Here is a 15,446-nt window from a genome sequence, read left to right as displayed (position 1 = left end):
GCAAGTAGCCTAAACAAAGTCTGTTTTTACATCCATTGAGAATGACAGTAGTTCCTCAATAACCATCCAACCTTTTTATGTGAGTAAAGTACATGGTCCTCTGTAGCTCAATTGGTAGAGCATGGCGCTTGTAACGCCAGGGTAGTGGGTTCGATCCCCGGGACCACCCATACGTAAAAATGTATGCACACATGACTGTAAGTCGCTTTGGATAAAAGCGTCTGCTAAATGGCATATTATTATTATTATTATTATTATTATGACGGATCAATATTTTCACCACAGGCCTGATGGAAATAGCAATTTTGTCGGTAGACTTTCCAAATGTCGACAAAACCAAATACGCTAAACAAGGTGGGATCTTTGTGTCAGTAAAATTAATAATGAGAGAAATGGCAGTGGAAACGGTTTTATGCGCAACTATTGATATAATAATCATCATATTGAAGTAAACTTGGAGTCACGCAATGATATGTTGTGTGGTCCTCCCACTACGACTCGGGAAAGCATGCAGTTTATTAGGCTACAGATTAAATAAGTTATGATGAACTTCACAGGGTGGTGAAAGTTCACGGTGATGAGCTTGAAGCTCCTTTTCAATAAATATTGAGGGTCTTATTCTGGTGATATAATGATCAATGCTTGGCTGCCGTTTAACAGATACAAATAATCTTGCTCTTTTGTCCATAATAATCTTATCACGTAGATTATACACCCGCACTGTATCTGCGAGTTGTTGGCTAGAGCGCACATGCCAAGACCAGAGTGGGCACATTCGCTATATAACGCAACATTGTTAACGACAAAACAATTAGTAGAGTTGAAAATGCGATGGAAACCAATTTATCGGCACATGGGAATTTAACCGCAAAAGTATTTTTTATGTGCACTACCTCATCACACACAGCATTTATCTGCAACAAGAGGCATTTAACTGTACTTGTGCACGTGATATTAAAACTGGAAACTGGTAACTCCCCTCTGGTGGAAAAATTTGCATATTGTTTTTATGCAGATTTTAGAATATTCAAATGAAAATCTGTCACCAATTGGATGGAAACCTAGCTAATGTATTTGAAAAGTCTTTCCAGCGCTCTCCCTTTCGATAACCACCGAGCATATGCGTGAAAGTGAAAAATGTCATGCTCTGATCCAGTGACAATGTCATCAAATAACTGATTACTTCTTATCCCTTTCGCAAATACAGCTGGCTCTCTCCGGAACTCACTGGCGCGAGAAACTCTGAGGGCCCAGAATAGTTGATACAATGCTGCAAGTTTGCAAGCTGGAGCATCGGGCCGGACCCAGTTGATAGTTGATACAATGTTTCAAGATCATTGCAGACAGGCGGAGTAGAGAGATTAATGCGATTGAAAGAACATGAACAAACTGCTATCCGTAGCCAATGTGATTTATAGGATACTTATTTTTATCAGGATATATTCTACCTGCAATGTTTTTATTTGTTGGCTTTATGTAGGCTATTTTTAACTAGTTATCATTAGAAGTTACTTGCATTGGTATATAGGCCTATCTCTGCATTCCGCGCTAAGTTCTTTAGCTGTCAATGGCCCACATGTATCATACAATGTGTCCATTTGCCAGAGGCAGGCGCTCTTGCATTAGATTCATTTTAACTTTTAGATTTGTATCATTTTAATTTCAATTTAGATAGAATTTAGATTAACCACATGACAATGATTTTAAGATGTTACTATATTTGAAATTAAACTTTTCCACGAAAATGTGCATATGAAAATCATAACTTGCACGCAGACCGGTAGAAATGGTAAGATACATTGGAAATTGTTACTCCACATGAAAAAGGTTAAAGAAAGTAACCATTCCACTCGATAGTTTGACATTTAGATCAAACCCTGCATTAAAGACAAATATTGATTTTCATTGTTATGAGCAGAAAAGATCCAAAGATGCATTTGAAATAACGAGAGTAACAGATTTCAGAGTTGAATAATTCCTGGGTAGAATATTGCATCCAGGCATTGTGTGATATACACTGAGTATTCCACAGGGATGCTGACCCATGTTGACTCCAATGCTTCACACAGTTGTGTCAAGTTGGCTGGACGTCTTTTGGTTGGTGGACCACTCTTGATACACAGCAAACTGTTGAGCGTGGAAAACCCAGCAGCTTTGCAGTTCTTGACACAAACCGGTGCGCCTGGCACGACACTTGAATCTTTTGCCCATTCACCATCTGAATGGCACACATATACAATCCATGTCTCAATTGTCTAAAGGCTTAAAAATACTTATTTAACCTGTCTCCTCTCCTTCATCTACACTGATTGAAGTGGATTTAACAGGTGACATCTATAAGGGATCCTAGCTTTCACCTGGCCAGTCTGTCATGGAAAGAGCAGATGTTCTTAATGTTTTGTATACTCAGTGTATAAGGCATATGAAGCTTAAAAAGTCTTAAATAGTGTGTACTGTGTAGGCTACAGTGCCTTCAGAAAGTATTCATACCCCTTGATTTATTCCACAGTTTGTTGTGTTTACAGCCTGAATTCAAAATGGATTAAACATATTTTTTTCTCACCCACCTACACACAATACCCCATAATGACAAAGTGAAAACATATTTTTGACATTTTTTCAAATTGATTGAAAATGAAATACGGAAATATCGAATTTACATAAGTATTCACACCCCTAAGTCAATACTTTGTAGAAGCAACCTTGGTGGCAATTACAGATTTGAGTTGTCTTGGGTATGTCTATCAGCTTTGCACATTTCCTTCTCACGCTCTGTTAAGTTAGATGGGAAGCGGCGGTGAACAGCAATCTTGGTCTTTCCACAGATTTTCAATGGGATTCAAGTCTGGGCTTTGGCTGGGCCACTCAAGAACTTTCACATTCTTGTTCTGAAGCCATTCCAGAGTTGGTTTGGCTGTATGCTTGGGGTCACTGTCCTGTTGGAACATACATCTTTGCCCCAGTCTAAGGTTGTTTTCTCTCTGAAGCAGGTTCACATCAAGGATTTGCCTTTGTTGGCTCCATTCATTGTTGCCTCTGTCCTTACCTGTCTCCCAGTCCCTGCCACTAAAAAGCATCCCTATAGCATGATGCTACCACCACAATGCTTCACAGTAGGTATGGTTTTCTCCAGACATAGCGCTTTGCATTCAGGCAAAATAGTAAAATGTTTGTCTCATCAGACCACAGAATCTTTTTCCTTATGGTCGGAGTCTTTCACGTGCCTTTTTGCAAACTCCAGGCTTGCTGTCTGTCATGTGCCTTGTTCTCAGGCGTGGCTTCCGTCTGGCCACTCTCCCATAAAGCCAATATTGGTTAAGTGCTGTAGAGATTGTTGTCCTTCTGGCAGGTTCTTCCATCTCAGCCAAGGAACTATGTACACTGCTCAAAAAAATAAAGGGAACACTAAAATAACACATCCTAGATCTGAATGAATGAAATAATCTTATTAAATACTTTTTTCTTTACATAGTTGAATGTGCTGACAACAAAATCACACAAAAATTATCAATGGAAATCAAATTTATCAACCCATGGAGGTCTGGATTTGGAGTCACCCTCAAAATTAAAGTGGAAAACCACACTACAGGCTGATCCAGCTTTGATGTAATGTCCTTAAAACAAGTCAAAATGAGGCTCCGTAGTGTGTGTGGCCTCCACGTGCCTGTATGACCTCCCTACAACGCCTGGGCATGCTCCTGATGAGGTGGCGGATGGTCTCCTGAGGGATCTCCTCCCAGACCTGGACTAAAGCATACACCAACTCCTGGACAGTCTGTGGTGCAACGTGGTGTTGGTGGATGGAGCGAGACATGATGTCTCAGATGTGCTCAATTGGATTCAGGTCTGGGGAACGGGCGGTCCATAGCATCAATGCCTTCCTCTTGCAGGAACTGCTGACACACTCCAGCCACATGAGGTCTAGTATTGTCTTGCATTAGGAGGAACCCAGGGCCAACCGCACCAGCATATGGTCTCACAAGGGGTCTGAGGATCTCATCTCGGTACCTAATGGCAGTCAGGCTACCTCTGGCGAGCACATGGAGGGCTATGCGGCCCCCCAAAGAAATGCCACCCCACACCATGACTGACCCACCGCCAAACCGGTCATGCTGGAGGATGTTGCAGGCAGCAGAACGTTCTCCACGGCGTCTCCAGACTCTGTCACGTCTGTCACATGTGCTCAGTGTGAACCTGCTTTCATCTGTGAAGAGCACAGGGCGCCAGTGGCGAATTTGCCAATCTTGGTGTTCTCTGGCAAATGCCAAACGTCCTGCACGGTGTTGGGCTGTAAGCACAACCCCCACCTGTGGACGTCGGGCCCTCATACCACCCTCATGGAGTCTGTTTCTGACCGTTTGAGCAGACACATGCACATTTGTGGCCTGCTGGAGGTAATTTTGCAGGGCTCTGGCAGTGCTCCTCCTGCTCCTCCTTGCACAAAGGCGGCGGTAGCAGTCCTGCTGCTGGGTTGTTGCCCTCCTACAGCCTCCTCCACGTCTCCTGATGTACTGGCCTGTCTCCTGGTAGTGCCTCCATGCTCTGGACACTACGCTGACAGACACAGCAAACCTTCTTGCCACAGCTCGCATTGATGTGCCATCCTGGATGAGCTGCACTACCTGAGCCACTTGTGTGGGTTGTAGACTCCGTCTCATGCTACCACTAGAGTGAAAGCACCGCCAGCATTCAAGTGACCAAATCATCAGCCAGGAAGCATAGGAACTAAGAAGTGGTCTGTGGTCACCACCTGCAAAACCAGTCCTTTATTGGGGGTGACTTGCTAATTGCCTATAATTTCCACCTGTTGTCTATTCTATTTGCACAACAGCATGTGAAATGTATTGTCAATCAGTGTTGCTTCCTAAGTGGACAGTTTGATTTCACAGAAGTGTGATTGACTTGGAGTTACATTATGTTGTTTAAGTGTTCCCTTTATTTTTTTGAGTAGTGTAGTTCTGTCAAAGTGGTCATTGGATTCTTGGTCACCTCCCTGACCAAGGTGCTTCTTGCCAGTTTGGTCGGACAGCCAGCTCTAGGCAGAGTCTGGGTAGTTCCATATTTTTTCATTTTCCCAATGATGGAGACCACTATGCTCTTGGAAACTTTCAACACTCTAGAAATTGTTTTATACCCTTCCCCAGATATATGCCTCATCGCAGTTCTAACTCTGAGCTCTACGGACAGTTCGTTGGACTTCATGCTATAGTTTATGCTCTGACATACACTTCTTCTTCATTGAGATTGGGTTGGTGGATCACGTCCAACTTTTAAGGTGCATACACTGCCACTTACTGTACTGGAGTGTGAGCCCTAGACACTACTTCCCTCCCCTTTCCTCCCCACACTACACCATCCAAATCCCAACCAGCCTCTCTAACCCTTTGTGTGTCGAAAAAAGATATATTTAATCCATTTTGAATACAGGCAATAGAACAAAAAAATGTGGAATAAGTCAAGGGGTATTAAATACTTTCTGAAGGCACTGTATATGATGTTCAGAAAATGCCTATTTCATTACTTCCATTCAACTACTTAATTTTTTCCACAATAATAATAATAATAATATGCCATTTAGCAGATGCTTTTATCCAAAGCGACTTACAGTCATGTGTGCATACATTTTTATGTATGGGTGGTCCCGGGGATCGAACCCACTACCTTGGCGTTACAAGCACCGTGCTCTACCAGCTGAGCTACAGAGGACCACAAGACACTTTTAATGAGAAAATGCAGTTTGAAGTTTATGCAGATTTTTTGTTGAGACGTGTGTGCTTTTCATATGGTGTATTTAAACTTGTTTATGTTTAATAAACACAAAATGGGACTTTTCATTTTAAGACTTAAGACTTTGATTGAGGCTCCCTTTAATATACATCACACCTGATCTCACCCTATTCTGCATACACACTTACTAAATATACCTACACATACACACATACTAACAATCACCTACTGTACACGTCATATATAGTTTAGTCGGGTTTGTCTGATGACAGGGTTTTTTCTGCAAAAAAAACATATACATACAGTGGGGGAAAAAAGTATTTAGTCAGCCACCAATTGTGCAAGTTCTCCCACTTAAAAAGATGAGAGGCCTGTAATTTTCATCATAGGTACACGTCAACTATGACAGACAAAATGAGCATTTTTTTTTCCGAAAATCACATTGTAGGATTTTTTTATGAATTTATTTGCAAATTATGGTGGAAAATAAGTATTTGGTCAATAACAAAAGTTTCTCAATACTTTGTTATATACCCTTTGTTGGCAATGACACAGGTCAAACGTTTTCTGTAAGTCTTCACAAGGTTTTCACACACTGTTGCTGGTATTTTGGCCCATTCCTCCATGCAGATCTCCTCTAGAGCAGTGATGTTTTGGGGCTGTCGCTGGGCAACACGGACTTTCAACTCCCTCCAAAGATTTTCTATGGGGTTGAGATCTGGAGACTGGCTAGGCCACTCCAGGACCTTGAAATGCTTCTTACGAAGACACTCCTTCGTTGCCCGGGCGGTGTGTTTGGGATCATTGTCATGCTGAAAGACCCAGCCACGTTTCATCTTCAATGCCCTTGCTGATGGAAGGAGGTTTTCACTCAAAATCTCACGATACATGGCCCCATTCATTCTTTCCTTTACACGGATCAGTCGTCCTGGTCCCTTTGCAGAAAAACAGCCCCAAAGCATGATGTTTCCACCCCCATGCTTCACAGTAGGTATGGTGTTCTTTTGATGCAACTCAGCATTCTTTGTCCTCCAAACACGACGAGTTGAGTTTTTACCAAAAAGTTATATTTTGGTTTCATCTGACCATATGACATTCTCCCAATCCTCTTCTGGATCATCCAAATGCACTCTAGCAAACTTCAGACGGGCCTGGACATGTACTGGCTTAAGCAGGGGGACACGTCTGGCACTGCAGGATTTGAGTCCCTGGCGGCGTAGTGTGTTACTGATGGTAGGCTTTGTTACTTTGGTCCCAGCTCTCTGCAGGTCATTCACTAGGTCCCCCCGTGTGGTTCTGGGATTTTTGCTCACCGTTCTTGTGATCATTTTGACCCCACGGGGTGAGATCTTGCGTGGAGCCCCAGATCGAGGGAGATTATCAGTGGTCTTGTATGTCTTCCATTTCCTAAGAATTGCTCCCACAATTGATTTCTTCAAACCAAGCTGCTTACCTATTGCAGATTCAGTCTTCCCAGCCTGGTGCAGGTCTACAATTTTGTTTCTGGTGTCCTTTGACAGCTCTTTGGTCTTGGCCATAGTGGAGTTTGGAGTGTGACTGTTTGAGGTTGTGGACAGGTGTCTTTTATACTGATAGTTCAAACAGGTGCCATTAATACAGGTAACGAGTGGAGGACAGAGGAGCCTCTTAAAGAAGAAGTTACAGGTCTGTGAGAGCCAGAAATCTTGCTTGTTTGTAGGTGACCAAATACTTATTTTCCACCATAATTTGCAAATAAATTAATTAAAAATCCTATAATGTGATTTTCTGGATTTTTTTTCCTCAATTTGTCTGTCATAGTTGACGTGTACCTATGATGAAAATTACAGGCCTCTCTCATCTTTTTAAGTGGGAGAACTTGCACAATTGGTGGCTGACTAAATACTTTTCTCCCCCACTGTATACACACACACACACCTCTCACCAAAAGTATGTGGACACCCCTTCAAATTAGTGGATTCAGCTATTTCAGCCACACCCGTTGCCGACTGGTGTATAAAATCGAGGACACCGCCATGCAATCTCCATAGACAAACATTGGCAGTAGAATGGCCTTACTGAAGAGCTCAGTGACTTTCAACGTAGCACCATCATAGGATGCCACCTTTCCAACAAGTCAGTTCGTCAAATTTCTGCCCTGCTAGAGCTGCCCCGGTCAACTGTCAATCAATCAATTTTATTTGATATAGCCCTTCGTACATCAGCTGATATCTCGAAGTGCTGTACAGAAACCCAGCCTAAAACCCCAAACAGCTAGTAATGCAGGTGTAGAAGCACGGTGGCTAGGAAAAACTCCCTAAAAAGGCCAAAACCTAGGAAGAAACCTAGAGAGGAACCAGGCTATGAGGGGGGGCCAGTCCTCTTCTGGCTGTGCCGCGTGGAGATTATAACAGAACCATGCTAAGATGTTCAAAAATGTTCATAAGTGACAAGCATGGTCAAATAATAATCAGGAATAAATCTCAGTTGGCTTTTCATAGCCGATCATTAAGAGTTGAAAACAGCAGGTCTGGGACAGGTAGGGGTTCCATAACCGCAGGCAGAACAGTTGAAACTGGAATAGCAGCAAGGCCAGGCGGACTGGGGACAGCAAGGAGTCACCACGGCCGGTAGTCCCGACGTATGGTCCTAGGGCTCAGGTCTTTCAGTTGGCTTTTCATAGCCGATCATTAAGAGTTGAAAACAGCAGGTTTGGGACAGGTAGGGGTTTCGTAACCGCAGGCAGAACAGTTGAAACTGGAATAGCAGCAAGGCCAGGCGGACTGGGGACAGCAAGGTGTCAGCATGCCCGGTAGTCCTGACGTATGGTCCTAGGGCTCAGGTTCTCAGAGAGAAAGAGAGAACGAGAGAATTAGAGAGAGCATACTTAAATTCACACAGGACACTGGATAAGACAGGAGAAGTACTCCAGGTATAACCAACTAACCCCAGCCCCCCGACACATAAACTACTGCAGCATAAATACTGGAGGCTGAGACAGGAGCGGTCCGGAGACACTGTGGCCCCATCCGAAGAAACCCCCGGACAGGGCCAAACAGGAAGGATATAACCCCACCCACTCTGCCAAAGCACAGCCCCCGCACCACTAGAGGGATATCCTCAACCACCAACTTACAATCCTGAGACAAGGCCGAGTATAGCCCACAGAGGTCTCCACCACAGCACAAACCAAGGGGGGGCGCCAACCCAGACAGGAAGATCACGTCAGTAACTCAACCCACTCAAGTGACGCACCCCTCCTAGGGACGGCATGAAAGAGCACCAGCAAGCCAGTGACTCAGCCCCTGTAACAGGGTTAGAGGCAGAGAACCCCAGTGGAGAGAGGGGAACCGGCCTGGCAGAGACAGCAAGGGCTGTTCGTTGCTCCAGAGCCTTTCCGTTCACCTTCACACTCCTGGGCCAGACTACACTCAATCATAAGACCTACTGAAGAGATAAGTCTTCAGTAAAGACTTAAAGGTTGAGACCGAGTCTGCGTCTCTCACATGGGTAGGCAAACTGTTCCATAAAAATGGAGATCTATAGGAGAAAGCCCTGCCTCCCGCTGTTTGCTTAGAAATTCTAGGGACAATTAGGAGGCCTGCGTCTTGTGACCGTAGCGTACGTATTGGTATGTACGGCAGGACCAACTCGGAAAGATAGGTAGGAGCAAGCCCATGTAACGCTTTATAGGTTAACAGTAAAACCTTGAAATCAGCCCTTGCCTTAACAGGAAGCCAGTGTAGGGAAGCTAGCACTGGAGTAATATGATCAAATTTCTTGGTTCTAGTCAGGATTCTAGCAGCCGTATTTAGCACTAACTGAAGTTTATTTAGTGCTTTATCCGGGTAGCCGGAAAGTAGAGCATTGCAGTAGTCTAACCTAGAAGTAACAAATGCATGGATTAATTTTTCTGCATCATTTTTGGACAGAAAATTTCTGATTTTTGCAATGTTACGTAGATGGAAAAAAGCTGTCCTTGAAACAGTCTTGATATGTTCGTCAAAAGAGAGATCAGGGTCAAGAGTAACGCCGAGGTCCTTCACAGTTTTATTTGAGACGACTTTACAACCATCAAGATGAATTGTCAGATTTAACAGAAGATCTCTTTGTTTCTTGGGACCTAGAACAAGCATCTCTGTTTTGTCCGAGTTTAAAAGTAGAAAGTTTTCAGCCATCCACTTCCTTATGTCTGAAACACAGGCTTCTAGCGAGGGCAATTTTGGGGCTTCACCATGTTTCATTGAAATGTACAGCTGTGTGTCATCCGCATAGCAGTGAAAGTTAACATTATGTTTTCGAATAACATCCCCAAGAGGTAAAATATATAGTGAAAACAATAGTGGTCCTAAAACGGAACCTTGAGGAACACCGAAATGTACAGTTGATTTGTCGGAGGACAGACCATTCACAGAGACAAACTGATATCTTTCCGACAGGTAAGATCTAAACCAGGCCAGAACTTGTCCTTGTAGACCAATTTGGGTTTCCAGTCTCTCCAAAAGAATGTGGTGATCGATGGTGTCAAAGGCAGCACTAAGGTCAACTGTAATTGCTGTTATTGTGAAGTGGAAATGTCTAGGAGCAACAACGACTCAGCCGCAAAGTGGTAGGCCACACAAGCTCACAGAACGGGACCGCCGAGTGCTGAAGCGGGTAGCGCGTAAAAACTAATGTTCTCGGTTGCCACACTCACTACCGAGTTCCAAACTGCCTCTGGAAGCAACGTCAGAACAAGAACTGTTCGTCTGGAGAGTCATGAAATGGGTTTCCATGGCCGAGCAGCTGCACACAAGCCTAAGAACACCATGCACAATGCCAAGCGTCGGCTGGAGTGGTGTAAAGCTCGTCGCCATTGGACTCTGGAGGAGTGGAAACGCATTCTCTGGAGTGATAAATTACGCTTCATCATCTGGTAGTTCGACGGACAAATCTGGGTTTGGCGGATGCCAGGAGAATGCTACCTGCCCGAATGCATAGTGCCAACTGTAAAGTTTGGTGGAGGAGGAATAATGGTCTGGGGCTGTTTTTCATGTTTCGGGCTAGGCCCCTTAGTTCCAGTGAAGGGAAATCTTAACACTACAGCATTAGCTAGACGATTCTGTGCTTCCAACTTTGTGGCAACAGTTTGGGGAAGGCCCTTTCCTGTTTCAGCATGACAATGCCTCTGTGCACAAAGCGAGGTCCATACAGAAATGGTTTATCGAGATCGGTGTGGAAGAACTTGTGTCCACATACTTTTGGTCATGTAGTATATATATACAGTACCATTCAAAAGTTTGGACACATCTACTCATTCAAGGGTTTCTCTTTATTTTTACACTGTAGAATAATAGTGAAGACATCAAAACTATGAAATAACACATATGGAATCATGTAACAACAAAAGTCTTAAAATAGCCACCCTTTGCCTTGATGACAGCTTTGCACACTCTTGGCATTCTCTGAACTAGCTTCACCTGGAATGCTTTTCCAACAGTCTTGAAGAAGTTCCCATATATGCTGAGCACTTGTTGGCTGCTTTTCCTTCACTCTGCCGTCCGACTCATCCCAAACTATCTCAGTTGGGTTGAGGTCGGGGGATTGTGGAGGCCAGGACATCTGTCATTTACAAAATAGCCTCCAACACTCTACTCAGCAAATTGGATGTAGTTTATCACAGTGCCATCCGTTTTGTCACCAAAGCCCCATATACTACCCACCATTGTGACCTGTACGCTCTCGTTGGCTGGCCCTCACTACATAATTGTCGCCAAACCCACTGGCTCCAGGTCATCTATAAATCTCTGCTAGGCAAATCCCTGCCTTAACTTAGCTCATTGGTCACCAAAGCAACACCCACCCGTAGTATGCGTTCCAGCAGGTATATCTCACTGGTCATCCCCAAAGCCAACACCTCCTTTGGCCGCCATTCCTTCTAGTTCTCTGCTGCTAATGACTGGAACGAACTGCAAAAATCTCTGAAGCTGGAGACTCATCTCCCTCACTAACTTTAAGCATCAGTTGTCAGAGCAGCTTACTGATCACTGCACCTGTACACAGCCCATCTGTAATTAGCCCACCCAACTACCTCATTCCCATATTGTTCTTTATTTTGCTCATTTGCACCCCAGTATCTCTATTTGCACATCATCTTCTGCACATCTATCACTCCAGTGTTAATACTAAATTGTAATTATTTTGCACTATGGCCTATTTATTGCCTTACCTCCATAACTTACTACATTTGCACACACTGTATATAGATTTTCTATTGTGTTATTGACTGTATGTTTTGTGTATCCCATGTGTAACTCTGTGTTGTTGTTGTTTTTAATCGCACTGCTTTGCTTTATCTTGGCCAGGTCGCAGTTGTAAATGAGAACCTGTTCTCAACTGGCCTACCTGGTTAAATAAAGGTGAAATAAATAAATAAAAGTATTGTTTTGTGTAATAAAAGTATGATACCTAACGTTATGCGAGTATGACCATTTTGTTGTAATTAAATACAAAATTGACTTGGTTATTTTTGTATCATTGCAGGGACTGAGTTTCTCATCTCAGTCGAACCAAAACATTATACTTAATTATTGAATCAACACAGACACTTTTTTAAAATAATAAACACCAATGGCTCCATATTGTTAGGTACTTGAATCACAGTGTTAGAGATGGGCTTGACTGTGTTTAATATTTTATAATATCATGTCATGTTTCTGTGTGTACAGCAAAGAGTTTCTTATATAAAGCTTTATGCTTTTCTGTTCAATTTGTGTTTACAGTCTGCAGTCCATGAGGATCTGCTGATATCCGGTGTTGATGGCGGGAGAGACTGGACCTCTGAAACACTGGCCCCGGATCAAGACCCTGGATCAGGAGCCGTCGCTCTTCCTTCTCGAGTCGGAACCAGGCCCGAACCGCGAGGGACAGAGACTCCACCACCACAGAGAACACACACAGTGTACAGGTGGACTGAACAACTTCAGTCCTGGTGGTCATCAGAGAGACATAGGCTCCAGTCAGGGATCCAGTCTGCAGCCCAGACCCTTCTCTTCACAGTCTCAGTGCAGGGATGAAGAAGAGCCTGGGGCTGATAGAGATAGACCCTCCTGTTCCTATGATACAAACACCACAGTATATATGATGAACAGAGCAGGTTACCCTGTGCTTCAGCCTTCACAGAGAGTGGTGGGAGAGCCCCCTGGTGGGAGTCTAACCTCCCCTTCATGATCTCGTCTAGCCTTCCTCTGCTACCTCATGGTTACCCCACCAATACAGACCGGGTCAGGATGGCGTTCACCACAAGAGGTGCATAGCCTATAACACAGCACACAATCCCAACAACACCCAAACAATGGCTAGAGGTCAAGGAGGGAGCTCAAAGACTAACCACCTGAGGGTGGCGGCTCCTGCTTCTACCTCCTCTGGTGTCATTGGGTCACAACGTGGGAGGCCAAGCATTTGGTTGGACGCTGACAAGCTGTACACGTGTGGGAAGCGCTTTGGTAAGGCAAACTATATGAAGGAGCACCAGACCGTTCACACCAAGGAGAGGCCCTTCAAGTGCAAACTATGATACAAGACCTTCTTCCTGATTAATCTTATCAGGCATAGGTGTCCACAATGGGGAGAAATCGTAGCAGTGTGGCTTGAGATGTACACAGGGGATATCTGGGAACCATTCTTTAGCTGACATATTATAGTTATCATGTGAAGTGTCTTTGGGTAAGAGGGTAATTAACCACACCCCTTATTAACTTGTTATTTGAAACAGGCTTGTGTAAATACCTGTTTTTAGAGAGACAGTAAACTTAGGCTAGAACAAGGACAGTTGAATATTTACCTGATTGAGGTGATATAGATGGGAAAAGTCATTATATTCTTGCTAACACAGTTCTTTCTAAACAAGTCTGCGCTGAACTTGAAATATACTGATCATAGTGGATTTGATTTGTAAAACGCAGTACCGTAATTCAAAGAACAGCGCGCATACCTTTTTAATTTAACCACACCCTTTCAGCTATAATGCCAACCAATAAGATCCTGTCTCTTCAGTGTAAACGGAAGTGAACAGTGACCAAGAACAATTTCCACATGAGCGTTTTTGTTGTTATTTAGACGTTTATTGACATCCTGCAACACAAAATGACTCATTTAACTGCACAACATCATATACTTAACACAGGTAGTGTTTAATTCACGTTGGAGACAGGACTTAGTTGATAGATGTTATCTAGGTAATGCTAGGTAGCTGCTAACGTTAACCAGCGAACAATGGATAAATGTATGGTTTTTCACACTCAAATAGCCTCCATCATGGAGGTGCTAGCGAATGCAGCCGTGGAAGACATCTGTAAACTCGTAGACGACGACTATGCAGTGTTCCGTTTGGAAATAACTCAAAGCCACAAAGAAAACAGGGCATTGCGGAGGAAACTACAGCAACTGGAACTGAAGGTGTCACGGGAGCGCGTCCTCGTCAGTCGTCCCAGAAGTGTCAAGATCCTCGACAGATACAGAGGAATGGCAAGAGGTAGGCCCGTTCCCCTCTGCGCATGTGTTACTTAAGATGTTTTTACCACAGATATGGTTAACCAGAATTGGGTCTTGGTCAGTTTGTGGATAGTATACAATAATTCCCCTGATTACTAAACTATCTTGCACAAACACATAATATCATATTCTAACCAGATTATTTATTTACTTTATTTCCTATTATTTACTCAATGAAAATGAATGTGATGCATGGAACATAATACATCAATCAATAAATAGTATGTCAAGAAGTTATGAAAAGTGTTACATTAAAACCCTGGCCAATTCTAGACTGTCAATAGTGTACAATATAGCGTTGAGCATTGACAGTAGTTAACCTAACCACCTCTTTTCCCCAATCACACTCTCAGGTGAAGGACATCTCACTGGAGGCCACAGGAGTTTTGTGAAGCCAGTGGAACACAATACATGGAGAAATGACCACCCTATCACTGTTGATGAGGGGAGTGGAACCTCAACCCAGCACGTTATCATGATATAGGTTAGTGTAATAGTGTTGCATAGAAAATTACAGTGACTTTGTAAATCAAATGTGGCCTGTTTATCTCAGCTATTCACTTGCTTATAAATGTATGTACATCCTCATTGATCTGCCATAGGGGAGCTTGTGAGACTTCCCAACGACATTGTTATCCAATTCAACTCATGTACCGGTGATAGGGATGTGACAAATGTAAAACAACCATAAAAAAACATTTAAACAAAAGTCATAAAATGTCAATGCAGATATGGTCCTGCGTATGACCGCTAGGGGGCATTGCAGTTCAATCTACTCTAATCTGCTGTCCCCCACCCCAGTCAGCAACGACAGTAGTTAATGCCATTTTTAGGTTCTCTGCTGTGTGCCTCTCCTCCATGTTCTCAGTGGTCAGTACATGGGACTTCATGTCCCACTGTTCATCAATGTGATGGCTCGTTGCGGTGATGTATGAGAGCGTGTTCATAGACGTCCAACAATCTGTTGTTAACACCATGTATGGGGTGTTCCAGAGCTTGCGCTTTGTACTTGCAGAGCAATCAGTGTACAATTTCTCCATCCGGGTTGTCACAGTGTTTCGTCATGGCATCTTGTAGTCTGTTTCTAGAAATGCCATCAGGGCATTGAAGCAGACATCCTCTACCATTGACAATGGCTGCATATCAACTGCAATAATTTCTGTAATCAGCGCTGTGATTTTCTCACTCCGTCCCTTATCACACTAATT

General features: G+C 43.5%; 1 protein-coding gene across 1 annotated transcript in view; it reads left to right on the top strand.

Moving 5' to 3' along the window:
- Positions 1–15,446, top strand: part of LOC311110400 (uncharacterized protein) — a 65,454-nt gene that overhangs the window by 34,273 nt on the left and 15,735 nt on the right. The window lies entirely within an intron of this gene.

This window comes from Coregonus lavaretus (genome assembly GCF_964263955.1).
Source record: "Coregonus lavaretus genome assembly, contig: SUPER_35_unloc_5, whole genome shotgun sequence".
In the NCBI taxonomy this organism is placed as follows: Eukaryota; Metazoa; Chordata; class Actinopteri; order Salmoniformes; family Salmonidae; genus Coregonus; species Coregonus lavaretus.
Note: the sequence above shows the minus strand (reverse complement) of the source record. Positions and strands in the feature narration are given on the sequence as shown.